Genomic DNA, 10377 nt, shown 5'->3' on the forward strand with positions numbered 1-10377 from the left:
TGGCGACTTATAACCACTTTAAAATCCTGCTTCTCATCTTGTAGTGAAATCTCCAACAGTTTCTTCTTTTTATTTCATCTTCTTTCTTTTTTCTTTCTTTCTTTGTTCTTCACCAAAAAAGAGGGATTTTATTTTTTGTTCTTCCCCTTTTTTCACATGCAATCCTTTTTTTATTTTTACTATAATGTCCTTCCATAATGTTGTTGTCTTTGTCTTTTTCATTTTTCTCTCCTCATTGTCATGTCATCTTTTTTTTTTCACTATCTTCATCCTCTATTAATCACATTCAAATTATTTCTCTAATCAGAAGAAATTAATTGTGACAATCAACGTTTTTTCAAATTTTTTTGAATCCTTAACATTTTATTTAGAAAGTTTTGGTGAATAGAAAATAAGACGAACCAAATTAATTTGAAACGAGTCAAGAAATATATATTTTTTTAATATTTAAGGAAAAAGAACACTCATGTAAATATACTCAATCTCTTTTATGTTAATGTACTTAATTGTTTTTTTGTTATTACTTGGAATAAGAATATCATTGAGAGCAAATTAAAGAATATTTGGAGTAACTAATGATGCTATGTTGGTTTAATGGATCTATAATAAGTTTATAATGATATAAATTTAGTTGATTTATTATAATTTTTTATGTGGTCGTATGTGTTTATGATGCTTGTTTGGTGTCTAATGTTGTGGTTTAATTTTGAATGTGTGGCTTGCCAATCCTAATCTAAGTAGTTCATATTTGTTATTCTCATTATATTGATGCAGAATGATAGATATAACTCAAGGTTAGAAAAAATATATTATGATAAGAATATGACAAATAGTTAAAATCCATAAACTAAACAAAAAAAAAATACAAAATCTATGAAGTCATTCATTACAAATCTAAAAAGAAAAATAAAGTTGCACAATTTAAACAAATAATATTTCATCTCATCAATTAGTTATCCAAATTTAGCGTTGTAACTTGACTCTATGATTAATTAGTAATCTTTTAGCATGAATAAAATAGCAAATCAGCTTTATTTAAGCAGGAATTTTAACCTGCAATATAAATACTATTATAAGAAAAGTAATAATACAGAAGAACTTCATAAATTTTAAACCAGCTATAAAAAATGATAGTAAGGAATAAAAAATATTAGGACCTGACAATTTTGGGTGAAATGTTTCTTTGATAATGCCATTTTCTTATTTAGTTGCTTTTCAACCCAATTTTTTACTCTTTTTCTGCCTTTTTGTCTTTTTTTTTCAAGTCTTTTACATTTTTAAGTAGTCTTTCTAATGTGTCTCCATTTGAACATTTTTTTTTGCATTCAAAATATTTGAAACATCATTATCTTGATTGCGTCTACAAAAAGAATCTACCTTCTTATATGCTTCATCTATAATTTGCTCAACAAACTTAGATGTTACATCAAAATCTGATGATTGAGCAGCTAATGTGATTGCATTAGAGCATATATTCTTATATCTTCCTGTGGTATCCACCCTAGTATCACTTTGAACAATTTTTTCATCTATGTCATGAACAACCATTTCTCTTACTTCTCTGGTCCATCTCTTTATAATGTATTGATTCGGAATTTATTTTACATCTCAAATATTTAAGACTTCAAACTATGACATCATAAGAATTCTATTGTTTCAAACATTTCACAACTACAAGTAATTGACATATCTTTCACATTGCTAGACATGGTGTATTCTCCATCTTTTTTAAAAATGACAACTTGATATTCACAAATTTGATTATATTCTTTACAATAAAAATAATATAAGCAGCATAACTCTAATCAAACTCATTTTAAAATGAATCAAATGCAATAGGAGTATATATTTGTACAACATACTTTAATAATGATGAGTGAATCATCTTTTAAGTTGAGGAAGTTTTTGCCTTGCAGTGTATTCAGCTTATTGCTCCTTATATCACTTGGCACTAACAACTTGCTCAAATTGTTTGAGAAAATATATTATATCTAAACTTGACCGTACAAAATCTTTTAAGTTACTATTAAAACTTTTATTTTCCAATAGTATACATCTTCATATAACAATGATCTCATTTTTTCTTCACTTTACAAATATTCTTCAACCAAGTATTATCTTTCACTTTGTATCTCTGAAGCAACACACCCCATGCTTCTTGAAATTGAAATTGGTATTCAAAATTATATATGCAAGCTTTGAAATCTTTCAAGATACAAGAGGTATCTTTCAATTTATTCCCTAAATGCCTAATAGCATTATGCATTTTTTCTACCAAAGCACTTGTTATAGTAGGATATTGATTAGTGAAAATAGTTTTAGGCCTTTTTTGTATATGAGCTTTCAAAAGTAATTTAAATATCTACATAAAAGATTTTTTTGATTCATTATATAAAAGAGCAGCTCCAAATATTACTATTTCTCGATAATGATTGGATCCACAAAAAATACCCAATGGTCTCTTTTCTTTGTTTGTGCAATATGTAATATTAAATGTGATTACATCACCAAAGATAGCATAATCAATAATCATTCTTGCATCAACCAAAAAGTATTTGTTATTTTCTCCTCAGTATCTAACTGTATAGTATATTAAAATAAAGGATTATCAAGCAGCTGTCGATGAAAGCCTTAATAAACTACCTGCTTCACCATAGGCCAAGTCTCGCTTTCCTTTGGTTCGAAAATAGTTCTTTTGATCTTATTTGGTATATCCAAGAACATTTTACTAACATCTTGTAAACTAGTTAGTTTATGTGTTTTCTTTGGTTTTGGGCTAGCTTCATCTCTTAAATCTATTTGCAATGCTTGTATTTTTTAAATCTTTCTTTGTGATAACATCATATGACTGGTTTTTGGAATTTGCAAAATATGATTCTGATTTAACTTAAGGTCACAAATTACATATTTTTTTATATCTCGAGCAAACTTGAGTGATATTCTTGGCAATTTGTTTTAGTCTCGATGCAAGGATATTTTGTTAAATAATCTCATTTATCCGGTCTTCGTTCGCCTTCCTTTGCACAAATAAGTCTAAAACTATTCACAGAATTACGCACCTTGCAATTATTGACATACTATTGTGGAATATCAAAACCCATCATTTAACCATAATTTCTTTAGAATTCTTTAGCTTCTACTACCATGTCAAAATTTATGTCTAATTTTTGTATTTTTTTTGTTACAATTGGCTTGACCAAAATAAATAACAAAATTCCAAATATAATTATGATAAACATACAAAAGAAATAGTACTAAATTATGTAAAAATTATGAGGACTAAACTAAGAGTACTAAATTATGTAGAAAAGAGATTAAAAGTACAACACCATGATACTATAGACATATATATTTGAAAAAAAATATACCTGGAATAAGTGATTAATATAGAACTGTATTATAAAATTTGAGTTTTTTTCCATATTTTCAGAAACCAATTGAAAATCTTCTGCAAATATCACAAAAAATAATATATTAAGCAAAATTTTATCAAATATATTACAATGAAATTTGAATTTATTTAGTAAAAAATTACTTTTTCAAGGTGGTAACATTATGATCATTAACTCATTCGTTTCGTCAGATAAATCTACGCTTTTGGTTTCAAGAAGCAACACCTCTATGTTTGGCTTGCTAGGCATTCCTATCATAGCAAGGGACAACATAATGCTCGTCTCTATTGGGGACACTATCATCGTAGTCTCTATAGATGGAACCAGCATATTCGTTTCACTTGGTGATTCCGTCATTGTTATTCGATGACACTGTACTCAATATCTGTATGATCTTTTCTATCAATTTTCACTCAATAAAAATTTTATTATTATACACTTATTTCAGTTTTACAAAATTCCAACTCTACGCGCAATCCTTGCAAAATGGTGCATTTTTTTTATTTTTATTTTTTAATAGTTGACGTTTTGATTCTCTTTAATGTATTTATTTATTATTTATTTATTTAAGATGATAAGCACTATTTATATTATTAATGGTTTAGATTAATTCACTTTTTTCTCTAAAATAAGTGAATAACTTTAGAGAAGCCAAATTTAAGTTATTTTATTTTATTTTTTTGTACAAATGAAAAACCAAATTTATAAAACTTTTAAGGTTAGTAATTTAGTATAAAAAAAGTACAAAAAGTTTTACTACCTTGTGGTAGAGGTGTCAAATAGGTCAATTTGTGGGCTGACCTCTCAAACCTGAAAAAAAAAACAAATCGGACTAAGATTTGGAGTCTATCAAACTAAAAAATATTTGCCAAATTCATATTGTGAAACCTGTGATTTTTGGTGGAGCAGTGCAGGTTGGCCTATTGACTAGAATTTTTTTTCTATATGAAAAATTAGAAATTGGTGCAAGAATTAGACTATGTTTTCATTAAAAAGAAAATTTATGAAATAACCCTGAATCAATAGACTTCGCACCCCGAATTCATCTCACAATTTCGGCCTATTATCCTCTGTAGACTGTAATGTAATCTACAAATGTTTGACTAAGATTCTAGTAGCTCATATCAAACCTTTCTTATCAGAAAGAATAGCCCTTAACCGATCAAGAATTGTTCTCAGCCACATTATCCATGATAACGTCATCATTGTAAAAGAAATGGTGCATAATATGAGAAAAATGAAAAGGAAGAAAAGATCCATGGCAATAAAAAATGACTTCAGAAAAGCCTATAATAAGTTGAGCTTGGAGTTCATCAAGAAAAGCTTAGAAGATTTTGGGATGCATCATCAAGTAATTGATATTGTTATGGCTTGCATATCTTGATTTTATACAAAGTTTTATGAAATGATTGTAAAACCGAGGCTTTCAATTCCACCCAGGGTATTAGACAAGGTGGCCCGATCTCCTCATATTTGTTTGTGATTTCTATAGATAAATTGTTCTAGTTGATTGAATAAAAAGTGAAAATGAGTATTTGGAATTTGATGAAGGCTAGTGGAAACGGTCCTAACATATTGGACCTCTTTTTCACGGATGACCTTTCGCTCTTTGCTGAAGCTTCTCCTACATATATAAAGGTTATTATGGAGGTACGGAACTATTTTAGCTTAGCTTTGGGACTGAAAGTAGTATAGAAAAAACTTTCATCTACTTCTTCAAAAATGTAGACAGACATACAAAAGAAGCAATAACTCAATTTTTAAGTATATTTGAGTGTATTTTTTCACAAAAAAACAAGAAAGAAAAAGAAGTATACAAAGGTGCCATTAACAGAGTGAAATGAAAACTAAAAAAAAATGGAAAGCTAGTTGCCTATCCCTAGTAGAAAAAATAATTTTTTCTCAATCGATGGTAACCCTACTTTTAAATTTTGATATAATGTGCTTTCAAATTTTAAAGGGTCTGCAATAAAATTGAAAGATTTCAAAGAAGTTTTATCAAGGAAGAAAAAGGTAACATGAGAAAATTCCATGCTACAAATTGGGAAATGCATTGCAAATCAAAATGTTTGGGAGGTTTAGGATTTAAAACCTCTAAGTTATGAATGACTCCTTCTTACTAAAGTGGCTCTGGATAATATTGAATGAAAAGAAACTTCTTTGGATTGAAACACTTTGTCACAAATATGGAAAAAATCAAGATCTCCATATTTGTTTTTGGAAAATAGATAAAAGTACACATGAATTTTCATACAGTAGACAAATATACACTCCATTTTTTTAATGAATCATGTGTATACACCAATATCAAGTTTATTGGTTATTTCTACCCTTCTGTTGTCTGAGTAACTTTTTCAGCAATATTTGCTACCAGGTGACACCTTATTTGCTATGGTGGCACTGTGCATTGTGTGAGTGGCTCTTTTGATGACACAATCGAAAATAATTGTCAAATTATTGAATTTGATAAATTAGAATAAAAAAAATATTTACAAGTTACGTCTCTTCATTTTCTTTCCTTCCCTCTCAATTTCAAACAGAGTACAGTGAACAAAAAATCCTTCATTCTCTTCCTTCGTAGTCTTCATTCTATGAGATTAAAAAGAAACTCTCTCTCTAAACTTTCTTCGCATCTCTCAAATAAGGATTTGTAAACTCTAAGGTACCAAAATGTCATAATCTCAACGTAGGAAGAACATACCTCATGTTTGTGCGAGTGGTTGTGGTGACTCCTCTTTTGCGTAGAAGAATAGGAAGAAAAAGTTTGACTACAATAACAGCAAGTATCTGCATGGACTTAATGCAGTGGTACTTGAGTCTGCGAAAGAGTGGAACCTAGGGAGATTGTATGACTCCAAATTTTGAAAAGTTATTAATAAATTATTGATGAACTATTATATTTAATTAAGATTATATTTTTAGAAATTTTTATATATAAGTTGAACAATTTCTTATTTATAATTTAGAGTTTTTATAATTAAAAAATAATAAATATTTTATATTTAATTTAATTTTTAATTATTATTCTATTTTTTATTTTTTTTAATAAAATTAATACATTACTTTAACCCCACAATCCCTAATTTTATTATACAACACAAACCCTAATTTTCACTTACCCTCTCCCACTCTAACCCATACACACGGTCACACAAGCGCATACACAAACACTAAACACACAAACATGATACAGCAGCTGGGAAAGAAAGAAAGGAAGAGAGAAAGAAAAAAGGGAAACGGGGAAGGGGGTCGCGGTGGAGTAGGAGAGGAAGAGAGGGGGAGTTGTCTGTGCCACCACCCAGCCGACAGCCCGCCGTCGCCGCTAGTCTGCCGTGGAGCCACCATCGAGACACAGAACCACGCGAGGTGAAGGAGACGAAAACCGTCGCGCCACTGTCGCTGTCTTCGACGCATGTGGAGTCACCGTCGCTGATGAGCCTAGCCGCCGCCTAGTTGCGTCACCGTCATGAAGTCCTCACCATCGTTTTTCCCCTTTTTTGCAAATCGTCGCCGTCATTGGAGCAGAGAGCGCGGGAGAGAGCTTGCGGTAGGGGGGAAAGGAGAGGCGCCTCCGTGCCGCGCGAAACTGCCGCTGCCATCGCACACTCCGCCCACGCCGCTGGTGATGGTTGGCCGAACCTTCTTCGCCGAGAAACGCCACTGCCGGTAAGGTTCTGAGTATTGGATTTCGTTCCTTTTGAGTGTCTGAAAACGTTACAATCACTGCGTGTTGGTTTCAGTTGCCGTCGCCGAATTCCAGTTGCCGCTGCCGCCTGAGGTGGCTGCTGGGGGCCATCGCCAAACCGGTTTAGAGACCGCCGCTGCTTCATTTTTGTATTACAGTAAGTATTTCTGTTTCGGAGACTCTGCGTTAGTCTTCTGTTATGTGTATTAAAGTCTTTGCGATATTAATATTTTTAGGAATTAGTAACCGGGCTTACATGTAGCGATTTAGGCTGCTTCTGCTATTGATAAAGCAAGCGGAGCTGAGATTCCGGTTGCCGTTGATTTCGGGCCGAGAGAAAATGTTTTCTTGGCGCGTTTGGTTTTTGGGTTTTGGCTTATCGAGGTGGAGGCATTTTCAAAAAACTAAACTTTATATTTTGGGGTTGCTATATATGGATATTCATGTGAAAAATGTATTTTTAGTGATTGTACAAGTCTTATGTATTATTTGGTTGTCTTGAATGGAAGTGAATGCTTGTTTGGTTTGATTATTGTTCGGTTTTGTGAAAAGGATTGTTTTTGGAGTGTTTTTTTAAAGTTATTTCTTCTGAAGTTTTGAAAACGAGTTTGGTTCATTGAAAATGAATTGAGTTGAATTTGTTTTCTTGAAAAATGAGAATGATATGAATTTTCGGAATTAGTTTGATTTTAAACTGATTTGGTCTTGAATCTGTGGAAAGGGTTGCGGAAAGGTTTGATTGGGGCCCGAAAAGGGTGGCAAAGTCCAAGTTTTAGAGGAGTTGTTGCCAAATTTTTATGAAATTAAGATTCTATTTTAAAATGTGATTTAGAAAAGAATTTGGATTTGAGACGTCCTATTATTTGGTTCTTGGTATATTAAGAAATGGGTGTTTCGAGTTTAAGCTATTTAAGAAAAGTTTATGTTTTCCAATTGATTTAAATATGAAAGGGCTATGTTTTGAAGTTTGATTAAGAAAGTGCCTTTGGAGGAGTTTTAGTGGATTTTAAAAGAGATTGAACTTTGATTAATTAAATTCGTTTTGTTTTTGAAATGTTCTTTAAATTTTGGCTTAGCAAGACTAAACAATTCCGAGCATTTGGGAAGATTTTCGATTTAAGAATGAAATTGAAATTGGTTTTTGGATTAAATAATTTGGTTTTAGTTTAAGTAAGTTGGTTTTGAAATTGGTTCGGAATATTTGGATACATGACTTGATTTTGGTTTAAATTCTTGTTTCTTTATTCAAATCAAGAAGCTAAGGTTCTAGAGGTTTTCAATGAATTTAAGGAAATGAGTTAAGTTAGTCTCCCCTAAAGTCTTGAGACTCTATTGAGGAATTTTCTGACCAAATTTTGATTTAGAATGAATGATTTTGAGTTTTCAGAAGAGAATTTAAATTTGGCTTTGTTTTGAAGTCGTTTGGGAGTTTTGGACAGATATTGTGAAAAGTGGCTTTGTTTTGAAAGATTTTTGTTGAGTTAAGAAATTAACGAAATTAATTAGTGATAACAAACATTATTTTTGGACAAAATAAATAATTAGTATTGATTATTAATAATTGTATGTTGCTAATTATTTATTAAATGTTGCAGGCCAAAATTCAATTTAGCATCCCAAAATGGAATGAAAATAAAATAACAAGGCTGGTGAGTTGATGTCACAAACGAAGCCCAAAAGAAAACAAAGCCAAAGAAATCAAATGGGTGATCTTATGGATATTCGATCCAAGCCCGTTAGTAGCAAATTACTCCAAATTGCTCTCACACCAAAAGCAACATTCACTTCTGTGTTTTGGTCAGAAATCAGAAAAAGTGAGAAGAGAGAGCTTCTTCTTTAAGCTACTCACAGAAGAAGAAAGAAAGAGAAGATTAGACAAGAAGGGGTTGAGGTCAAATCAGCAAAATCAAACCATATCAAGCTTAAGCACAGGTTAAAGGTAAACCAATTTTTATTACATGCAAGCTGCGTTCTTCTCTTCTCAATTCTCTGCAAGTCCGAAAATGACATACAAGAAAAAGTTGATTTCTGCCCTAATTTGCTGTGTATCTACGGTCACAAGTGATTCTTGGGGACCAAGTAGCTTCTCAATGGCTGAGATCTGGTTTACCATTGAAAGATCCTTTTGTGTTTGTTGTCTTGAGGCTTTCGGTCAACCAAGGGAAGTCAAAAGCAAAGTTTCTACTCTGAGGATTAATGAGAAAAAGTGATATTTTGGGTTGGTGAAGCACAATGCTCAACGAGTTGACCTAGGAAGAGCAACCAAGCAACATGCAAGGAGATAAAAGAGGTTTGCTGTTCATTCAGAAGCTAAGGAGAGATAACCCAGTGTATTGAGGTTTTGTTCGGTGAAGAAGTTCTTTGAAGAAGTTCCTCTACTTGGACAGTGTTTTCTTTCAAAGAAGCATTCTTCCAAAAATAAAGAACTGAATCAGAGATATGCTAATCTGGTTTATCACATAGCAAAGGGGTTGTTGATGAAGTCAATCTCCTTCATGTTATTGCAGATTGTATTTTACTTTTCAATATTTATCTTTTTGTAATTTTTTGAGTGAAAAGGCATATTGAGAGAACTCAAGTAAAAACTATAAGTGAAAAAGGCTGACAGATACACTTAAGAGAAAAACCTATAATTATTTTTAGATTTCTTTAGGTATGTCAGTGTCTTGTATTTAGTACTTGTGAGGTATTCCTTTTTTAGTTGGGTTAGCACTAAAAGTGAAGAGTTAGATATTTACATAGCCAATGTCAAGTTAGGTTTAGGGGTGTTCATGAATCGGATCCGATCTGTATATCTGCGGTATTTATCCGAATCCGATCTGAAAATTACGGATATGGATCCGATTCGCAAGGCTTTCGGATCGGATCGGATCCGCACACTAATCGGATCGGATTGCGGATTTTGTGTTGGTATCTGCATATTCGATCCGCATATCCGCGTATCCGCAAAAATAAATAAATAAATAAGTAAAATATTCTTTTTATGTTTTATTTTAACTAATAATTATCATATATGTTAAATTATTTTAATTTATTATTCAAGAAAAGTATGTTTAATATTATTTTAAGAGTAAACATATTTAAAAGAATAGAAAAAATGAATTTCATTGATATTTTTTTAATAAAAATAAGCTTTTAAAAATATTTTTGTATTTTGCAAATATATTCGATATCCGGTCTGATCCAACCTTAAAAACTGCGGATATTGGATCCGATCCGATCCGATAATTTTAGTGCGGATCGGATTGAAATTTTGGCTATATCCGATCCGATCCGATCCGCGTGCAGCTCTAGTTAGGT

At 31.5% G+C, this 10377-nt stretch overlaps 1 long non-coding RNA gene across 1 annotated transcript; it reads left to right on the forward strand.

The window, feature by feature from the left end:
• Window positions 6493-9847, forward strand: LOC107648164. The gene is made up of 3 exons (XR_001621764.2): window positions 6493-7058; window positions 7133-7234; window positions 8673-9847. It is a non-coding gene; the product is annotated as an uncharacterized LOC107648164 (long non-coding RNA).

The sequence above is a fragment of the Arachis ipaensis genome, chromosome B06 (assembly GCF_000816755.2).
Source record: "Arachis ipaensis cultivar K30076 chromosome B06, Araip1.1, whole genome shotgun sequence".
In the NCBI taxonomy this organism is placed as follows: domain Eukaryota; kingdom Viridiplantae; phylum Streptophyta; class Magnoliopsida; order Fabales; family Fabaceae; genus Arachis; species Arachis ipaensis.